Raw genomic sequence first — 7,158 nt, 5'->3', positions numbered from 1 at the left:
AGACCAACGGTGGATTTTTTGTGATGTTCAGCAAAGTGACGAGGTACGCTATGTAGGTCTTTGCCACCCTCAATGAGTCGTCAATGTTGTCCAAACCGTTGCCTCAGAGGGCAGATGGTGCGTCCAACATAGATCAACCCACAAGGGCACTTTAGGTCATATACAACGAACTCAGATGAGCAGTTGTAAAATTGATCCAATAAGTATGTTTTACCTTTTAGAAACAAAAGATTTTTTACCATGCTGGACAAATGAGCAAGTTTTACAGCGAATCTTTACACTGAAACATGCCCACTAGGGGTATAAGCTGGGTGGGGTTAGTAATGATATGATCTGACGGAAATTTACTCTGAGCAATTTTATTTTTCAAAGATGGGGCCTTCCGGTAAGTAATCCTAGGTATGTTTGGGAGAATAGTTTTGAGGAGGGGGTCTTGTTGAAGTATGTTCCAATGTTTTTGCAAAATATTTTCCAAAACTCACCGGAGAGGTTGCAGAGGAGAACGTAACAAGTCCAAGACCATACACACCAAAACTCCGCAAACTGTGAAAATTTACAATCTATCTTCCCTTCAGCTCTCCCCCACTGATATCAGCTTACTTAGTAAAGGACTCAATTTTGCTCCCATAAATAAGCCCAACCCTTTTCTTTTATTTAAAGATCTTAATAGGTATATTCGGAATCTGACATTAAAAAGATTTTTTCTTGCCAAACAGAACAAACCCAATACCAATACTATTGATCTTCCTTCCGTTATTCCTTCCCCAGATCTTTTTGAATATGATGGTGACATCATTGATGCTTTGGAATCTCTCACTGGAGAAGAAGACACACTCAGTCTTCTCACACAACATCTCGCCACCTCCCCACCCATTTCATACTCGTCCCTCAAACCTAAATCGGTTTTCTATCCTGCTCAATCCAAAGGGCCTTATCTGGAAAGTTTCTATAGAGTAGTCTATGCCGACTTTCTTAAACTTTGCCAGTCTTCATCTCGTGTACCACCCCATATACACAATCTTTCCCCCTCAGAAATTCAGGCCTTAGATTCTTTAATCCACACGTCAGATGTCATTATCAAATCTGCGGACAAAGGGGGAGGTATAGTTTTGCTTAACAAAGCGGACTACATCAAAGAAACCAATAGACTCCTTTCTGATAAGACTACATATCGGAAGCTCAAAAAAGACCCCACCATAGATTTTACTATTGAGGTTAACGTGATAGTCAAGTCAGCTCCTGAACGCGGAGTGATTAACAAAACTGAAGCCTCTTTTTTCACTAAAAGTTTCTATCAGACCCCATATTTTTATTACTTGCCCAAAGTACATAAAAACCTTACCTCTCCTCCTGGCAGACCCATTGTGGCTGCCATGGACACTGTCACTACTGGGTTCAGTCAGTATATTGACCAATTTCTTCAACCGATTGTCCAACAGTTCCCTTCCTACATCAGAGACGGTACACACCTCCTAGATTTACTTACACCTTATAAGTGGGAGTCTTCCTACATATGGTTGTCATTAGACGTTACCTCACTCTATACCTCCATCCCCCATCAATTTGGCCTATTAGCTTTGGAATTCTACCTTGCACAAGATCCCTTTATGAACCCCAGACAGGCCGCATTTATCTTGGAGGCTACCAATTTCTGTTTGACTCACAATTATTTCAGTTTCGATGGCGAATTCTACCTGCAAATACAAGCGACTGCCATGGGAGCCAACTTCGCTCCCTCATACGCCAACTTAGCTATGGGATATTGGGAAGAACATTACATCTCACATAACAATCCGTATTCATCCTACATTGTATTTTTTGGCCGATACATAGACGATTTAATTGTAATCTGGGATGGTCCTATTGATTCTATTACTTCATTTGTAGACCACTGCAACCACAATCCCTACGGTTTATCTTTCACACACGTCTCTGATCCCAATTGCTTGGCCTTTTTGGACCTCGAATTGAGTCATGTAGATGAAAGTATCATTGCAAAGAATTACATCAAACCCACAGCTGGCAACTCTTTTTTTACATTATAAGAGTTGCCACTACCCAAAATGGATCCATAACATACCCAGAGGCCAGTTTTGCCGCCTTAGACAAAATTGTACTCGAGATACTGACTATGACACCCAGAGTCTCCTACTAAAAAAGAAGTTTGCTGATAAAGAATATCCCCAAGAGTTAGTGGACCAAGCTTGTAATTACTATTCAAAAGGAAAACCCACCAAAAAAGCAAGGGAAGTCACATCAGACCACTCAATGAGATTTTTGACTACTTTTAATTTTCAATATAAAAAAAAATGGAAAATATTTTGCAAAAACATTGGAACATACTTCAACAAGACCCCCTCCTCAAAACTATTCTCCCAAACATACCTAGGATTACTTACCGGAAGGCCCCATCTTTGAAAAATAAAATTGCTCCGAGTAAATTTCCGTCAGATCATATCATTACTAACCCCACCCAGCTTATACCCCTAGTGGGCATGTTTCAGTGTAAAAAGATTCGCTGTAAAACTTGCTCATTTGTCCAGCATGGTAAAAAATCTTTTGTTTCTAAAGGTAAAACATACTTATTGGATCAATTTTACAACTGCTCATCTGAGTTCGTTGTATATGGCCTAAAGTGCCCTTGTGGGTTGATCTATGTTGGATGCACCATCTGCCCTCTGAGGCAACGGTTTGGACAACATCGACGACTCATTGAGGGTGGCAAAGACCTACATAGTGTTCCTCGTCACTTTGCTGAACATCACAAAAAATCCACCGTTGGTCTCGAAGTGTGGGTTATCGAGCAAATCTCTAAATCTGAGTCAAGCTGAACGTTTTAAAAAACTGTGTGCGAGAGAGACGTTTTGGATATATTGCCTTGACGTCCTCTCGCCCAGTGGCCTCAATGAAGGTATAGAAATAGCCACAGTACTATAGTCTTTCTTGCCTTACATTTCCTTTACTGATTACTCTGATACTGTATTTTGGATATGTTTTATGTCTATATTTATAGGTATATATATTTCTGTCATTTTATCACAGGTTTTATCTTCCCACCTGTTTTATATAATATATTTATTGGGGGTGGCGGGTTCGTTCCAGTAAGTATTGGTAACCCAGGAGGTGAAGTGATGCCTCTTGTGTATGGGTGTGTATGTGCATACTTGTGTATATGCGTGTGTGTGTATATACATGTATATGCTTGCCTCCCTTCAAACGCCCCCCCCCCCTCCCTCCCCCCTTTTTCTTTTTCCCTTTGCCCCCCCCCCTTTCTCTCCCCCCCCCCCCCCTTTCTCTTCCTCTTCTTTCCCTCCCTTTTTTCCCTCTCGCTATCAATCGTATGTATATGTGCACATATACTCCGTCTCTTTTTCTCCAATATGGCATCCAGCTTATATCCTTAATTTCATATATTATATAACTCTTCCGTTACATGATTTTTTATAATTTTTTGTTTTTTCCACATTCTCCAATCATACATTCATTTATCTATCCATTATATTTACATCCATTTATTATATTTTATGCATGTATATTTATTTCTATAGTTTTTTATTTTCTAGCATACTTTTTTTTTTTTTTTCCCCCATATTTATCATGTATCTCTCTTGTCACATAGTGTCTGTTATTTAATAAAATTTTTTTTTTTTTTTTATTCCGTGACCATATATCTATTTTTATTATTTACATATTTATTTATATTATTTACAATATTCATATATTTATATCTACTTTTAGCTTGTCATTCTTTCATCATCATTTTTTATTTATTTATTTTTCAAAAAATATTTTCTCCATTATTCTTTACCATTTTTAAATTATACACACTGTTTTCTGCCCCATTTCCTGTTTTCTGCCCCATTTCCTGTTTTCTGCCCCATTTCCTGTTTTCTGCCCCATTTCCTGTCTTCCTTAGCCTGTGTCTCCATGTTTTTGGTTCCGCCCCTCGGTCCGCCTATATTAACCACTAGGCGTCCGCGCTATAGCCGAAAGACGGCTACAGCGTGGACTTCAATTGCCGGGAGGGCGTCCCTGGACGTCCTCCTGTTTACTTCCGCATTGCGCGCTCCCGCGGGCGCGCATCGCGGAAGTTTTGTGCTGGCCGTGTCCCTCGGACACAGCCAGTCACAGATCACCGTAAACGGCCAATGACAGCGGCCGTTTACAGTGCGATCGGCGGTGCCAATGAGAGAGGATCTCATATGTAAACATATGAGATCCTCTCTCATCGCCGGCTCTCCCTCCTCACACAGAGACAGCGTGTGAGGAGGGAGAGCGGAACCGCTGCGGCGGTGAGTGTAAAAGGAAAAAAAGGTGTCCCGCTGTTAACGGTCCCTGCCATCTGCCCCTGCCATCTGCCCCCAGTGCCATCTGTCATCAGTGCCACATAGTGCCATCTGTCATCAGTGCCACATAGTGCCATCTGTCATCAGTGTCACGTGTCATCAGTGTCACGTGTCATCAGTGCCACGTGTCATCAGTGCCACATATTAGTGCCATCTGTCAGTGCCACGTATTAGTGCCATCTGTCAGTGCCACGTATTAGTGCCATCTGTCAGTGCCACGTATTAGTGCCATCTGTCAGTGCCACGTATTAGTGCCATCTGTCAGTGCCACGTATTAGTGCCATCTGTCAGTGCCACGTATTAGTGCCATCTGTCAGTGCCACGTATTAGTGCCATCTGTCAGTGCCACGTATTAGTGCCATCTGTCAGTGCCACGTATTAGTGCCATCTGTCAGTGCCACGTATTAGTGCCATCTGTCAGTGCCACGTATTAGTGCCATCTGTCAGTGCCACGTATTAGTGCCATCTGTCAGTGCCACGTATTAGTGCCATCTGTCAGTGCCACGTATTAGTGCCATCTGTCAGTGCCACGTATTAGTGCCATCTGTCAGTGCCACGTATTAGTGCCATCTGTCAGTGCCACGTATTAGTGCCATCTGTCAGTGCCATCTGTCAGTGCCATCTGTCATTAGTGCCACATCAGTGTCATTTGTCATCAGTGCCACGTCAGTGTCACATGTCATTGTCCTGGTTCTCCAGGGCCTTCAAAAGTGTAAGAGGTAGTCAACAAATTAGATGTGTAATTTATGCTCCTAGAACACCTGATGGTGCTCCCTGCATGTTGGGCCTCTCTATGTGGCCAGGCTGTGAAAAAGTCCCACACATGTGGTATCGTAATACTCAGGAGGAGTAGCAGAATGTATTTTGGGGCGTCATTTGTGGTATATACATGGCATGTGAGAGAAATAACCATTACAATGACAATTTTGTGGGGGTAAAAAAAAAAAATCTTCATTTTGCAAAGAATTGTGGGAAAAAATGACAACATCAAAAACCTCAACATGCATCTTACTAAATACCTTGGATTGTCTACTTTCAAAAAAGGGGTCATTTGGGGGGTATTTGTACTTTCCTGACTTGTTCGGGTCGCAAGAAATGAGATAGGCCGTCAGTACATCAGGTGTGATCAATTTTTTATGATTTGCACCATAACTTGTAGACTCTCTAACTTTCACAAAGACCAAATAATATCCACTAATTTGGGTTATTTTTACCAAAGATATGTAGCAGTATAAATTGTGGCCAAAATTTATGAAGCAAAATTACTAATTTGCAAAATTTTATCACAGAAACTAAGAAAAATGCGTTTTTTTTCAAAATTTTCGGTCTTTTTTCATTTATAGCGCAAAAAATAAAAAACCCAGAGGTGATCAAATACCACCAAAAGAAAGCTCTATTTGTATGAAAAAAAGGACAAAAAATTCATTTGGGTACAGTATTACATGACTGAGTAATTGTCATTCAAAGTGTGAGAGCGCTGAAAGCTGAAAATTGGTCTGGTCACGAGGGGGGTTTAAGTGCCCAGTTGTCAAGTGGTTAAACCCCTCCATGTTTTGTGTATCCATGCTTGAAAAAGGAATGCGGCTATTCCATCCATCTAGAGCTAGCAATTTCAGAAACGCGTCGCATGTTGATGACGTCACGGCTCGGCGCCGGCCTGTGTCTGCTTTCCAAGCCTCGTTTCCATCTCACATACACGGCCGTGTCTCTTCCCTCACCACACAGGGACAGTACGATCGCTGGAGATACAGCGCAGCCCTGCCATCCAGCCAGACGTCTCTCTCCTCCTCTCCACAGATATTCATGCTATTATTGGACTGATTCCTTCCTTTTCCACTGGACTACTGATACCATCCTCCAGGGACATTGCATTTCACCTATGTGTGTATGTGCTCAGTCATCTGCACCCCTGTTTGCCTGGATTGGATTGTGCTCCAGCTACACTGTTACAGCTTCTACCTGCAGCCCTGTGTTTTTCAGCCTTCCAGCCTTCACCACGCTCTTGTACATGCCTTCTCCTACTTTCATGTGAGTGGATATTTTATTTAAAATAAAGTGTTTATGATAATTTCTCAGAGGCGCCCCTATTCCTTGTCCAAAGATACTGCTTGTAGGACTTTTCGTAACCTCCCGCAAGCGCACTGCCCGAGTGTTTGCAATGAATGAGTGCTTTCCCCCAGTGTGAGACAATTTTCAGGCACTTTTTAGAGGCTGTCTAGCGCTAAAATGCCTGAAAACTGCCTCAATTTGAAAGAGGTCTTACTGTGCAGTGTCAGCTAGCCTCATCCTAGTGGTAAGAATGAGGAGCCTAAATCATAGGCATGTTTTGCTTATTTACAGCCACCTTTTGATGGCAGTATGGTGGCTATGCCTAACTGGTCAGTTTATTTAAATAACTTTGATTCTTGAAGCCTAAAGAGCGTTATGCCAGCCATACAATCGTTAAAGTGTTTTCCAAAAACGAACGAGGTTTTTAGGTGCTTTAGCGCTAAAAATGGCCTCTAAAGTGCCTGAAAACCAGCCTCCCATTCACTGCAATGTGGCCTTTCACACTTGGGCGGTACGCTTGTGGGACGTTCCGATAAAGTTCTGCAAGCAGCATCTTTGGGGCGGGTTGGGAGCGCTGTATTTGGCGCTCCCAAAATTCCCTGCCCATTGGAATGAATGGGCAGCGCTTTCAAAGCAATTTGACAGTTTTTAACCTTCTCCTTTTTTTTTTTTTTTGGGGGGGGGGGGGGGGGGGGTAGGTTAAAAGTGCCCCGCTATTGGCAGGCACAAAAGAGCTGCTTAAACAGCGCTAAAGCGCAGCTAA

General features: G+C 42.3%; 1 protein-coding gene across 1 annotated transcript in view; it reads left to right on the top strand.

The window, feature by feature from the left end:
• Window positions 1-7,158, top strand: part of CTNNA1 (catenin alpha 1) — a 215,180-nt gene that overhangs the window by 49,165 nt on the left and 158,857 nt on the right.

This window comes from Aquarana catesbeiana, linkage group LG03 (assembly GCF_042186555.1).
Source record: "Aquarana catesbeiana isolate 2022-GZ linkage group LG03, ASM4218655v1, whole genome shotgun sequence".
NCBI lineage: Eukaryota > Metazoa > Chordata > Amphibia > Anura > Ranidae > Aquarana > Aquarana catesbeiana.
Note: the sequence above shows the minus strand (reverse complement) of the source record. Positions and strands in the feature narration are given on the sequence as shown.